Source organism: Balaenoptera musculus, chromosome 20 (genome assembly GCF_009873245.2).
Source record: "Balaenoptera musculus isolate JJ_BM4_2016_0621 chromosome 20, mBalMus1.pri.v3, whole genome shotgun sequence".
Classification (NCBI taxonomy): domain Eukaryota; kingdom Metazoa; phylum Chordata; class Mammalia; order Artiodactyla; family Balaenopteridae; genus Balaenoptera; species Balaenoptera musculus.
In genome coordinates, this window is record NC_045804.1 from 53,339,741 (window position 1) to 53,354,568 (window position 14,828).

The window sequence follows — 14,828 nt, forward strand, 5'->3', positions numbered from 1 at the left end:
GGAGACCTGGAGTTCCGGGGATGGTGGAGTGTGTGACGGTGATGCCGGTGGTGACAGGTTGCCAAAGAGTGGATTACCCAGGGTCTACACTAGCTCTGTCCAGTGCAGGCCTTGGCGATGAGACCTGGGAGCCCTGTTTGTTCTGGATGTTGGAGAAAGCATGTGTAGACTTATTTAACATCCTCGGTTCCAAGATGGCAGGGATACCTCTGGGAAATTCCCAAGGCCTATGGGTGGGCGCCTTGTGTGACAAAATACCAGGAACCCACAGGCAAAGGTCAGATGAGCACACAGGGTCCTACCCCACCCCAGGCCCAGATGTCTCTGAACTGGGGGCAAAGTGGCTTGTTCATCCTTGCTTCTCCCGGCTTTCCTGACTGTGCCCCTGTATTTTTCATGTTGCTGATCATGGTGATAAGAAGCGAGTGAGAATCATCACTGCAGTGGTGGGGCAGGGTTTCCAACTCTATTAACAGTCATCACATTGTGCTTTTGGAAGCTGGGTGTGAGCTGTTGAGCTGCCCAGTCTCAAGATGTGGGTCTGTACCCTGAAGCCAACAAGATTGCCTAAAATCCTGAAAGCCAGGCTGACCCGCCATTCTTAACACCAGCTCAAGGATGAGAAGCCTTGCTTCTGGCTGGTTGGGGGCTCCGGGGTGAAGGGGGGTCCCTGCTATGGTAACGGCACGTGGGGGGCCTGTAGGGGAGGCTATGTGTCCTGTAGGGGAGGCTCTCCCAGGAGTGACCCCAGCAAGCGAAGACCAAGACAGGAGTGGGAATCTTCCATCCCTGGTAGCTTGTGAAATGAACATGATGTTTCCAGCCTGGGAAGGCTCTGCGGAGGTTGATGCGTGATAAAGGGCTAGAGAAGCAGAGGGCCGGGAGGGCCAGCCATCACCGAGCTGCTGGAGGGGGTCGAGCTGAGGGGGCGTTTCCTCTGGCTTCCTGGGGAAGCTAAGCCTTCTCTGCTCAGGGGATGAGTGTCCAGGGGAACTGGACTTGAAAGCTTCTGAGGCTGTTGCTTGCTCTGCCTTCATACTCAGGTCGGTCTGTCAAACTAAGTGGCCTGGCTTGTGAAGAAACCCGGGGGGTGAATTATTTTGCAATGCAAATAATCAGATCATTTATTTTCCCCTCAGTTCAGGTTTCTGTGCTTTCCCCCAACCCTCTGCAGGGCGTGGCAGGCAGTGTAGTAACAGCCATCAGTAAGACAAATCCGTATTTAGCATTCCTCCATGTCGGCCACCAGTGTAAAGTACTTTATATATACAGTAATTCATGTATTCCCCCACATACTCCTATCAGTTAGGGATGTGAGCTATGTTATTATTCTTATATTTGGCTTTGCACAAATTACTTAACTTCCCTGAGCCTTAATTTTTTCATTTAAGTGGATGTGATCATTGCTACCTTAGAGAGTTTTTGTAAGAATTGTATAAGAAAATGCACATAGCAAGTGCTTAATGAATATATGTACATATTGATATATTCTGTATGATATATATTCACATATTATATAATCATATAATACATGATATATGATTAATATATTACATATATATTAGACATAATGTGTATATTATATATAGTGTATGTATGCATATGATATCAGTGTATATATGTACCTATGCAAATTAGGGGGGAATCTGGGTCCAGGAGAAAGTGTCCAGGTAGAAGCTGTGCTGTCTGCAGGCCCCTCCCTAGCAGGATAGAGGAGGGGGCTTGGGAAGCCAGCTTGGACCCTGGACAGTCGACACCAAGTGTCCCCGGGGGGCAGGGCTGCTGCTGCAGTTGTGGTATCGAGGGGGCAGAAAGCAGGCACAGGCCCTGCCTGGGGGATGGCTGGCGGCACCCCCCTTCCCCATCCTGTAGCTCACAGCTGCTCTGGCTTAGCTCTGCCCCCCTCACCCGGCTAGCCTAGTGGTCCACACACCCATGGTGCACGGGGTGACCAGCTATCACCCCTGGTACGACGGGGTGACCAATCTCTTTTTTTTTTTTTCATTTGTCACCCTTCTACATTTCTTAAAAAGTATTTTAAAGGAAATCTCAGACATCTCTTCTTTAGTGAATCCTTGCCACTGGAGATGTGTATCTCTGTAACAGATAAGGATCTTCTTCCTTCCTTTCTTCCTCTTATTTAAAACAGTAACCACAATGCCATCATAATCTCACCTGAAATGTAAACGTTCCTTAATGTTAATACCATTCACTCGCATTTCCCTGATGGTCTCAGAAACGTCTTTTTATGGTCAGGTCTCCATAAAGCAGGGTCCTCACAAGTGCCCGTGCTGTGACTCCCAAGCTCCGTCTCATCCGTAGCAGTCACTCCCGCCTCTGTTCACACCATTTAGTTACTGAAGATTCCAGGTCGTGTGAGTTGGAGAACCCACATTCCGGACCTGGCTGGCTGCTTCAGACAACTGAAGACTTCCCGTAAGAGAAATGGAAATTGGAAACTGCGCTAAAGCACAGATCTTAAATGGTGTCATTTAACATTTTCCTCTCTTTTCTGCAAGGGCTGGGTCTTGATTTCTGCTGCAGCCGGGGATCCTAGGACAGGGCCTTGGCAAAGAGGTGTCAGTCAATGGAATAAATGGCCAAGTGAACATCCACAAGGCATCTTACAATGTACAGAGGCCTTTTGCCTCGTGCTATTGGGTCCTCAAAGTTGACCCGTGACACAGGCAGGGCTGCATTTTGTGTATGCTTCTCAGTTGTACTGCTGGGACAGGCCACCAAGACGGGAGAAGCCTTTTAGCTTTCCAGGGCCTGGGGAAATCGTGCCAAGCAATTGCTTAGATCAGGCAGCCCCAGGGTTAAGCCACCACCTTCCACCTGCTCCCCCGCCCCCTATGTTAACCTCTGCCTTCCTTCCTTTCCCGTCGGGGGTGCCCTGGCCAAGAAAATAGGACTCTGGCCCTAAGTCTCTCCTGGTCTGACCCCTTGGTCTTCTTGAGAAATTCAGTTAAGTCAAGCGTCTCCCTAACCAATCTCTCTGGCTGGCCAAGCACCCCCCTCTCTAAGCCACAAGGCCATTTCCTAAAGCACCTGCATCTTTGCTTTTCTCTTCTTGTCTCTTGAGACGCTCTTGTTCCTTGTCTGTCTGTCGGTCTTCTCCCTCGACTGCTTCTGTTTCTCCTACATGACAGTTCTCGAGATGCCGTATTTCCTTGGGGGACACTTGAGATACTGCCCCTTTCTTTCTCAGTACCTATTAATTGAGCAGACAGTGTGGAGACGGCAGCCGGGTCGGGTCCTGCGTGGGGAATCGGAACGCCCTGGAGGCATTGGGAATTTCCTGATTGGGGCTGGGGGTAGGGGAGCCGGGGACACGAAAGAGGAAGTGATTGGTGGCATTTACGAGAACAAGTGGGAGTGGAGCAGGGCAGGAAAGAACATCTTTTTGGGGTGTGGTTCCCAGCGTCATCAATACCTGCCAGGACCTGCCCTCCTTTTGGGGGGGTCTGAGACCCCCGGAAGGAGCAGGACCTGGACCTGGACGGGCGGGGCGGGGGGTGGGGGGGCCGGGTGTGGTCAGAGGGCAGGAGCTGCCTGCTCCTTGGGCGCGGCTGCCATCTAGTGGTGAGATTTAGGTAGTGTTGCTATCTGAAGTTCAATTAGTCCTCGCCCAGCAATTGGCCTCTGGCCTGGTAATTAACACTGAACTTGACGTTGGAAAAGTCAACGTCACAATATTTGCCGATAAATACCATCTCCCGAAAGTAGTCTCCTCAGTTTCAAAATCTGAAAGAATTATCACTTTCTAGCTTATGAATAATTTAGAAGATTCATGTATTCATCGTTTCATCGAATATTTTCTGTGGATCTGTCATATGCCAGGCATGTTTTAGGGTAGGCACTGGAAATAAAGGTGACCTCGATGAACTGTACAACTTATGTGGCAAAAGAAAGGCAACTAAACCAACAATTCCAGTCCAGAAAGAAAAATACTTCAATACAGATACGTCTGTGCTGTGCTTTGAGAATACAAAGGAGGGTCATCTTAGATTGGTCTAGAGTGGTAACTGGGAAGGAAGGCAGAGGCTTCTTGAAGGAGATTATGGCTAAGATGAGCCTTGAAGGGCATATAGGAGGCAGAAAAAGAATGATGGAGGGGAGGGAAGTGGCAGAGGTGGAGGTGGAGGCGGAGAGGGGGTGATGATCAGAGGGGATGATGAGACAGAGGGAACAGACCGTAGGAACACATAAAGTTTTCCATTTCTCCTTTTATGAATTCCCCAAGCATTCAGTTGTGAATATAAGGAATTCAGTCTAGAACGTGTAGAATGGGTTCTAACCAAGGATTTTTTTTTTATTATTACTAGAATTTTGGAACTGGAAAGGATCCCAAAGAAATTATATCTAATGTGTTTAACAGTTCTTCTGTTAATATTTACACTGTGTCCCAGTTTCTCCTGCTAAAATGGCAGTGCCTTCCTGTGCCTTGAGCAGTTAGGGTGGGGCCTTGGTGAAGTCTAAAGTGGACTTGTGTAATAGTCTGCCCAGGGGTTGCCCTGCTTTGGTTGGTTCCCTCATATGACCTCATCACCAAAGGAAGAATCAGGTGTATTTCTTCCTTCCCTCCCTCTCTCCCTCCTTTTCTTCCTTCCTTCTTTTTGTTTTTAATCCAAGAAATAGTGGTGATACCTGCTATGTGCCAGGCTGGGCATATTGATGATTCAGAGGTGAATGAGATCTGTCCCTGCCCTCAGAGGGCTCACAGTCTAGTAGGGTAGACAGACAGGTAAATATGTATAAACAACTGTCAACAGACATCCCCCCCATCAGGTAACAGAAGGATCTAGTCCTTTACCCTCCTCTTTCAGAAGTCACTTCCCTCTAAAATATTTGGAGAGGGAAATTTCCCCTCTCCAAATATTCGTCCCTTCCCCCTTTGCTGCTGCCGGCCTCCACTTCCCTTTGTCCCAGGTCCATCCCAGGCCTCTGGTCTGCTGCTGGTCACCCCTCAAAGTTCCACCAACACAGAGTGTGTGTGTTTCATAGGTAAATACTCCCCATTTGAGAGAACACAAGATTTCTAGGCAGGAAACCACTTAACTTTATTTTTTCCTAATTCAGTACACTTGAATGGACCACAAGCTGGGCTAACATGGAAGGTTAAACCCTTCCCAGCGATTCTGCATTAAAAAAGGATTCTAGAATAGAATTGGCTTTTTCTTTTGGATGCACAGTTGTATAACTTTTAACGCATATATAGATTTGTGTAACCACCACCATAATCAGGATAAAGAATAATTCCTTCACCCCAAGGTGTTCCCTCGTGCTGTCCCTTTATGGTGACTCTCTTTCCTCTGGCAATCCCTGGTTTGTTTTCCATCTCTGTAGCTTTGTCTTTTCAAGAATGTCATGTAAACAGAATCATACGGTATGTAAACTTTTGAGACTGGCTTCTGCCACTTGGCATATTGGCTGCAAGAGCCATCAGAGTTGTTGCGTACATCAGTCCTTTTGTCCTTTCCGTTGCTGAGTAGTCTTCCATTGGGTAGATGTACCACTTTCTTATTCACCTGTGGAAGAGCATTTGAGTTGTTTGTAGTGTTTGGCAAATATGAGTAGAGTTGCTAGAAACATTCGTTTCTGGGTTTTTGTGTTAACAGAAGTTTTCTTTTCTCGAGGATTGGGACTCCTGAGTCATATGGTAAATGTATAATTAACTTTATAAAAGCTAGGTTGTTTTCCGGGGTGGCTCACACGTTAATGGTCTTGGGGATATACTACGAGATACCCTGCATTTCCTACTTCTACATTAAATAATTGAAAAAAAAATCATTATTTGATTTAAACCAGTGTATTTTGGGGAAGAGGGGGTCCCTGTTACTTATAACCAAATACAGTCCCTAATTGATGCAACTTCTATGCCAGCTACTGTCCTAGGCATTGGAGAAACAAATTTGAGTGAGAAAAGGTCCCTATCCTTAAGTTCAACAGGGGTAAATGCTGGGTAGCATGTGACAGAAAAGGGACGCTTTCTCAGACAGACAAACAACAGTCAAGGTTGTATGAAGAAACTCACCAAATGGAACGTACGCCCCATGGAGCCGTGATTTTGCTCTGTTATGTTTACTGCTGTATCTCTTGTGCTTGGAACAGAATTAAAAGTATTCAAATCATATAAACTCAATTAATAAAATGGAAATAGAACATGTCTTCAAATTAAAATATCTTCTGTAGAGAGAGGATGATGATGAGGGACCTTCTTGGATTTCTTGTTGGGTTGGAGGGCAGAGCCAATGGGACAGGGCACTTAGGACCTGGGCTCAGGTGGGGACCCTCTGGAGGTGGAGGCCAGCTAGGCAGCACATCCTCTGCGGTGATCTTCGTAATTGCTTTCCAAGCATACCGGGCTTCTTGTGGCATTGATACTGGAGGCTCTGGGTGCTCAGTTTGGCTTGAGAACGCCTCTCCTGAAAGTGAGAATAGCAATTAAGGAAAGCATGGGGAGAGTATTAACCCATTTAATTAATGAGGTCACTTGTTTTGCTAATAATCTCACCGAGGACTTTGAGGAGAACTGTGGCAATGGATTAAAACCCCAAAGGATGGATATTTCCTCTTTAGCCCATAAAGTCCCCATCCAGTCCTGCAAAGCCAGTCGCTGGTTTTAACTGAAATTCTCTTGTCCTTCCCACTAATTTCTCTGTGGACCTGTATGACTCAAGCCAGCCTCCCTGGCGAGGTTTTCAAAATGTATTACACAATTTCAGCCAGTGTTTGTAGCATCCTGGACTTTACGTAAGAATAATGAGGGGAAGAGGAACCAAGATGGCAGAGTAGAAGGACGTGCTCTCACTCCCTCTTGTGAGAACACCAGAATCACAACTAGCTGCTGGACAATCATCAACAGGAAGACACTGGAACTCACCAAAAAAGATACCCCACATCCAAAGACAAAGGAGAGGCCAAAATGAGATGGTAGGAGGGGCGCAATCACAGTAAAATCAAATCCCATAACTGCTGGGTGGGTGACTCACAAACTGGAGAACACTTATACCACAGAAGTCCACCCACTGGAGTGAAGGTTCTGAGCCCCATGTCAGGCTTCCCAAGCTGGGGGTCCGGCAACGGGAGGAGGAATTCCTAGAGAATCAGACTTTGAAGCCTAGTGGGAATTGATTGCAGGACTTCGACAGGACTGGGAGAAACAGAGACTCCACTCTTGGAGGGCACACACAAAGTAGTGTGCGCATCAGGACCCAGAGGAAGGAGCAGTGACCACATAGGAGACTGAACCAGACCTACCTGCTAGTGTTGGAGGGTCTCCTGCAGAGGCGAGGAGTGGCTGTGGCTCACCGTGGGGACAAGGACACTGGCAGCAGAAGTTCTGGGAAGTACTCATTGGCGTGAGCCCTCCCAGAGTCTGTCATTAGCCCCACCAAAGAGCCCAGGTAGGCTCCAGTGTTGGGTTGCCTCAGGCCAAACAACCAACAGGGAGAGAACTCAGCCCCACCCATCAACAGTCAAGTGGATTAAAGTTTTACTGAGCTCTGCCCACCAGAGCAACAGTCAGCTCTACCCACCACCAGTCCCTCCCATCAGGAAACTTACACAAGCCTGTTAGATAGCCTCATCCACCAGAGGGCAGACAGCAGAATCAAGAAGAACTACAATCCTGCAGCCTGTGGAACAAAAACCACATTCACAGAAAGACAGACAAGATGAAAAGGCAGAGGGCTATGTACCAGATGAAGGAACAAGATGAAACCCCAGAAAAACAACTAAATGAAGTGGGGATAGGCAACCTTCCAGAAAAAGAATTCAGAATAATGATAGTGAAGATGATCCAGGACCTCGGAAAAAGAATGGAGGCAAAGATCGAGAAGATGTAAGAAACGTTTAACAAAGACCTAGAAGAATGAAAGAACAAACAAACAGAGATGAACAATACAATAACTGAAATGAAAACTACACTAGAAGGAATCAATAGCAGAATAACTGAGGAAGAGAACGGATAAGTGACCTGGAAGACAGAATGGTGGAATGCATTGCTGCGGAACGGAATAAAGACAAAAGAATGAAAAGAAATGAAGACAGCCTAAGAGACCTCTGGGACAACATTAAACGCAACAACGTTCACATTATAGGGGTCCCAGAAGGAGAAGAGAGAGAGAAGGGACCTGAGAAAATATTTGAAGAGATTATAGTCGAAAACTTCCCTAACGTGGGAAAGGAAATAGACACCCAAGTCCAGGAAGCGCAGTGAGTCCCATACAGGATAAACTGAAGGAGAAACACGCCAAGACACATAGTAATCAAATTGGCAAAAATTAAAGACAAAGAAAAATTATTGAAAGCAGCAAGGGAAAAATGACAAATAACATACAAGGGAATTCCCATAAAGTTAACAGCTGATTTCTCAGCAGAAACTCTACAAGCCAGAAGGGAGTGGCATGACATACTTAAAGTGATGAAAGGGAAGAACCTACAACCAAGATTACTCTCCCGGGCAATCAAAAGCTTTACAGACAAGCAAAAGCTAAGAGAATTCAGCACCACCAAACCAGCTCTACAACAAATGCTAAAGGAACTTCTCTAAGTGGGAAACACAAGAGAAGAAAAAGACCTACAAAAATAAACCCAAAACAATTAAGAAAATGGTAATAGGAACATACATATCGGTAATTACCTTACACGTGAATGGATTAAATGCTCCAACCAAAAGACACAGGCTTGTGAATGGATATAATAACAAAACCCATATATATACTGTCTACAAGAGACCCACTTCAGACCTAGGGACACATACAGACTGAAAGTGAGGGGATGGAAAAAGATATTCCATGCAAATGGAAATCAAAAGAAAGCTGGAGTAGCTATACTCATATCAGATAAAATAGACTTTAAAATAAAGAATGTTACAAGAGACAAGGAAGGACACTACATAATGATCAAGGGATCAATCCAAGAAGAAGATATAAGAATTATAAATATATATGCACCCAACACAGGAGCACCTCAATACATAAGGCAACTGCTAACAGCTATAAAAGAGGAAATTGACAGCAACACGATAATAGTGGGGGACTTTAACACCTCACTTACACCAATGGACAGATCATCCAAAATGAAAATAAATAAGGAAAAAGAAGCTTTAAATGACACAACAGACCAGATAGATTTAATTGATATTTATAGGACACTCCATCCAAAAACAGCAGATTACACTTTCTTCTCAAGTGCGCACAGAACATTCTCCAGGATAGATCACATCTTGGGTCACAAATCAAGCCTCAGTAAATTTAAGAAAATTGAAATCATATCAAGCATCTTTTCTGACCACAATGCTATGAGATTAGAAATGAATTACAGGGAAAAAAACGTAAAAAACACAAACACATGGAGGCTAAACAATACGTTACTAAATAACCAAGAGATCACTGAAGAAATCAAAGAGGAAATCAAAAAATACCTAGAGACAAATGACAATGAAAACACAACGATCCAAAACCTATGGGATGCAGCAAAAGCAGTTCTAAGAGGGAAGTTTATAGCTATACAAGCCTACCTCAAGAAACAAGAAACATCTCAAATAAACAATCTAACCTTACACCTAAAGGAACTAGAGAAAGAAGAACAAACAAAACCCAAAGTTAGCAGCAGGAAAGAAATCATAAAGATCAGAGCAGAAATAAATGAAATGGAAACAAAGAAAACAATAGCAAAGATCAATAAAACTAAAAGCTGGTTCTTTGAGAGGATAAACAAAATTGATAAACCATTAGCCAGAGTCATCAAGAAAAAGAGGGAGAGGACTCAAATCAATAAAGTTAGAAATGAAAAAGGAGAAGTTAAAACAGACACTGCAGAAATACAAAGCACCCTAAGAGACTATTGCAAGCAACTCTATGCCAATAAAACGGACAACCTGGAAGAAATGGACAAATTCTTAGAAAGGTATAACCTTCCAAGACTGAACCAGGAAGAAACAAAAAATATGAACAGACCAATCACAAGTAATGAAATTGAAACTGTGATTTAAAATCTTCCAACAAACAAAAGTCCAGGACCAGATGGCTTCACAGGTGAATTCTATCAAACATTTAGAGAAGAGCTAACACCCATCCTTCTCAAACTCTTCCAAAAAATTGCAGAGAAAGGAACACTCCCAAACTCATTCTGTGAGGCCACCATCACCCTGATACCAAAACCAGACAAAGACACTACAAAAAAAGAAAATTACAGACCAATATCACTGATGAATATAGATGCAAAAATCCTCAACAAAATACTAGCAAACAGAATCCAGCAACACATTAAAAGGATCATACACCACGATCAAGTGGGATTTATCCCAGGGATGCAAGGATTCTTCAATATACGCAAATCAATCAATGTGGTACACCATATTAACGAATTGAAGAATAAAAACTATATGACCATCTCTGGGACTTCCCTGGTGGCGCAGTGATTGGGAGTCCGCCTGCCAATGCAGGGGACACGGGTTTGAGCCCTGGTCCGGGAGGATCCCACATGCTGCGCAGCAGCTGGGCCTGTGTGCCACAGCTGCTGAAGCCCGCGTGCCTGGAGCCTGTGCTCCTCAATGGGAGAGGCCGCCATAGTGAGAGGCCCGCGCACCGCAACGGAGAGTGGCCCTCGCTCGCCGCAACGAGAGAAAGCCTGCGCACAGCAACAAGGACCCGACGCAGCCAAAAAATAAATAAATAAATTTTAAAACTATATGACCATCTCAATAGATGCAGAAAAAGCTTTTGACAAAATTCAACACCCATTTATGATAAAAACCCTCCAGAAAGTGGGCACAGAGGGAACCTACCTCAACATAATAAAGGCCATATACGACAAACCCACAGCAAACATCATTCTCAATGGTTAACAACTGAAAGCATTTCCTCTAAGATCAGGAACAAGACAAGGATGTCCACTCTCACCACTATTATTCAACATAGTTTTGGAAGTCCTAGCCACGGCAATCAGAGAAGAAAAAAAAATAAAAGGAATACAAATTGGAAAAGAAGAAGTAAAACTGTCACTGTTTGCAGGCGACGTGATACTATACATAGAGAATTCTAAAGATGCCATCAGAAAACTACTAGAGCTAATCAATGAATTTGGTAAAGTTGCAGGATACAAAATTAATGCATAGAAATCTCTTGCATTCCTATACACTAATGATGAAAAATCTGAAAGAGAAATTAAGGAAACACTCCCATTTACCATTGCAACAAAAAGAATAAAATACCTAGGAGTAAACCTACCTAGGGAGACAAAAGACCTGTATGCAGAAAACTATAAGACACTGATGAAAGAAATTAAAGATAATACCAACAGATGGAGAGATATACCATGTTCTTGGTTGGAAGAATCAATATTGTGAAAATGACTATACTACCCAAAGCAATCTACAGATTCACTGCAATCCCTGTCAAATTACCAATGGCATTTTTTACGGAACTAGAACAAAAAATCTTAAAATTTGTATGGAGACACAAGAGACGCCGAATAGCCAAAGCAGTCTTGAGGGAAAAAAACGGAGCTGGAGGAATCAGACTCCCTGACTTCAGACTATACTACAAAGCTACGGTAATCAAGACAATATGGTACTGGCACAAAAACAGAAACAGATCAATGGAACAAGATAGAAAGCCCAGAGGTAAACCCACACACCTATGGTCAACCAATCTATGACAAAGGAAGCAAGGCTATACAATGGAGAAAAGACAGTCTCTTCAATAAGTGGCGCTGGGAAAACTGGACAGCTACATGTGAAAGAATGAAATTAGAACACTCCCTAACACCATACACAAAAATAAACTCAAAATGGATTTGAGACCTAAATTCCTATCTCTTAAGTGTGGGGAGGGGTGTCCAGAAAAATCCCCCCAAACCAAGCAGATTATTCACCCTTTCCATCCTCCCCCCAAATTTCTGGAATTGAGAACGAGGTAGCCACATGACGTGAAGACGGTGCTTGGCACACCAAGCTTTATGTGCAGAGCTGGGCCCCACCTGGGCCACGTCTGCCTGCTGCTGTCTCATGCATCCAAATCACAGTTTACCAGGACACATGGCTTCTTTTCCTGACCACCCTCCAACCCATTCCTGCCTTAGAGCTTCAGGGAAACGAGGTTAGGAACCCAGGAGGTGGGACCCGGTTGTAGCTGGATGTATTCTAGAGCAAACCCCTTAAATGGCTTCTAAAGAGCAAGAATTAAGTGGCAGTGAAGAGGTGAAATTACCACCTATTCACCCATATAACTGGGTTAATAATTAAAACATAACTAGCAGGGGCCTCATCCACATGGAGTCATTATGTGCTTCTTTTTCCGACCATTGTCACAAAACATGAAAACTGCATCTCATAGGGGAGCGTTCTCAGGATTGCTTAGCAACCTCCGCTGTAATTGTCACCCAGTTTATAAGAACACGCGATTAATTATCGTGTCTTGTACCTAGAATATTATGCGTGTGGAAAAGTCATGGAGATGGATCCTCCTCGTCTTGAAACAGATCACTCGCAGTGGGGTTCACCTGGGAACACTGCAGAGTTTGTCTGCTGGGAGAGCCTTGAAACAGCCTTCATTAGAATACATAATTTCATGATAAAATCATATGGCTTTTCCATGGAGGAAGGCATCTCTTTCTAACCATATGGCCGTTGTTGTACCGGAACAATTGCTGAACAAATCCAGGATTTCTCTACTCATTCGTGACAAGTATTTGTGTCTCATCACAATTCTAGGGAGAAGTTAGGGGTGATAACACAGAATCGATCATCAGGTTTGGGAATAAAGAGACTTGAGGTCTAATGCCAGCTCTCCTGCCACTGGCTTATGGACTTTTAGCCAAACCTTTTCCTGTTGAACCTCAGTTTCTTTCTCTGTGAAAGCCTGGGCTGGGATGCCTTCGGCTGCTGCCCACAGCTGCGAGTCAGCACGCACAAAGGGTACAACCATTGCAGCTATTAAACCCCACGATTTCCAGGCCATTTCTTTCACTTCCATTGTTTTAATTACCACCCTCTGCCAGTGTCCTAAGAACAGCCCTCTCTTCCAGACCTGTATGTCCAACAGCCCACTGGCCACCTCCACTTGCATACGACACAGGCCAACCCAAACTCCACGTGTCCCAAACAGAATTCATCATTCTCTGAACTGTGCCCACCCAACCCCCTTCTCTCCCAATGTCCTCCGTGTTTCATCAATGACATTACTGTCCACCCAGTTGGTAAAACCATAAACCTGACGATCACCTGACATTCTTCTTCATTAGACCTCGTGTCCAACAAATCACTGTCTTGTTAGTTGGACTTCCCCAGTACCTCTTGTTTGCTAGTTTGTTCTACGGTTTGTTAGTTGGAACTCCCCCAATATCTCTCAAGCATTTCCCCAGCACCACAGCCACCTCTCTGACCGAAGTCCTCACCTTCTCTTACTTGGATGGGGTACCTTTCTGGTGTCCGTAATCCCACTGGAGTGCCCCTGCCATCCTTTCTCCACAGGACAGATATGGTGATCTGTGTAAATTTCAGATCTGATTATGTCTATAGTAGATGCCATTTGAGGTCTGCTGAGCCTAGGATCCAGCGTCGCCCCTTCTCCGAGACCCGCCCCGTCTCCTGGAAGGCACATTTGTATTATGACGCCTTGAGCTTCCTGGAGCTCACCCATAGGTCAGTGAATTAGGGGTAAATAATTGAATTTACCAGGCTGACTCAGTTGAATTCTTTCTCCAGGCATTTTGAATTGTGACTCATAAACACTGTTGTGCCTCTCTGTATGACTGGAACTATAACTTATAACCTGAGGGCCATTGTCTACCCTGTCTTTGGAGAAGCAGAGAAGGAGAAAGTGCAAACAGAGAAAGAGAAAATAACAAAGCAGACGCACAGAGAGGCATACATGACAGAGAGAGCCTAACTCTTGGATTCCGGAAGAGTTCTCCAGATTCTGACTCCAGGCCCTTCCTGAGAACTATTCATGCTCTGAGATTTCATTAAATTTCTGGGAATTTATAAGAAATTCCCCCATTTCACTTGAGCTACCTTGAGCTGATTTCCATTCCTTGAAGCCAAATGGGTTTTGCTCACATCCTGACATTATCATGTTAACCCCACCCCAGACTCCCTGTGACACTAGGATACAGCCCCAGATTCCTAAGCCAGCCCAAAGGCCCTGACGGATTTTCTAGGCTTCTTCTGGCCTCTCATCCCTTTGCTTTCTGTGCTCCAGTCACCCTAGGAAACTTCCAGTTCCTGGACATGCCATCCTTTCTTGGGTCCCTGCCATGCAGTTGCCTGGGATGCCCTCAATCTCCGCTCCACGTGTCCTTCAGGTCTCAACATAAATGCCAGTTCCTCAGGAAGCCAGCTGTCTTGGCGGCCCAGGCTAGGCCTTGGCCCCTAGGGAGGAGGACCCCCTTGGCAGGTTTTGTGCAGGAGGTGGTGTCTGATCTGAGCTTTGAAGGATGGACAGGAAGAGCTCATCTAAGGCACTTCTAAGAATTTAGGGACACAGATGGGGTCCTTGGTGATGAGCCCGGGCTTTCAAATCAGATGCTCCTGTAACTGTGGGACTTTGGCCGAAGTCTTACCTGAAAGGTCCAGTGAGTGTGAGGGTGAGAAATAGCAAATGTAGAGTAGCTGGCATTACTTTGTCATTATTTGCTTTAGCTCAAAGCATCCCGCAATGCTCTGGGGCCTTGCCCAAATCATTCCAACTCTCTGAGACTCATTTTCATGATCTATGTTACTGCTTATCTTCTCTACCATATTACATTATTGTAGGGACTGCATTTTCTGAACTCTGAAATCCTAAATAAGCTTGTTGTTATTCAGATTATTATGATTA

At 44.9% G+C, this 14,828-nt stretch overlaps 1 protein-coding gene across 1 annotated transcript in view; it reads left to right on the forward strand.

Moving 5' to 3' along the window:
• ADPRM (ADP-ribose/CDP-alcohol diphosphatase, manganese dependent) overlaps positions 1–14,828 on the forward strand; it is a 380,897-nt gene that overhangs the window by 121,023 nt on the left and 245,046 nt on the right. The window lies entirely within an intron of this gene.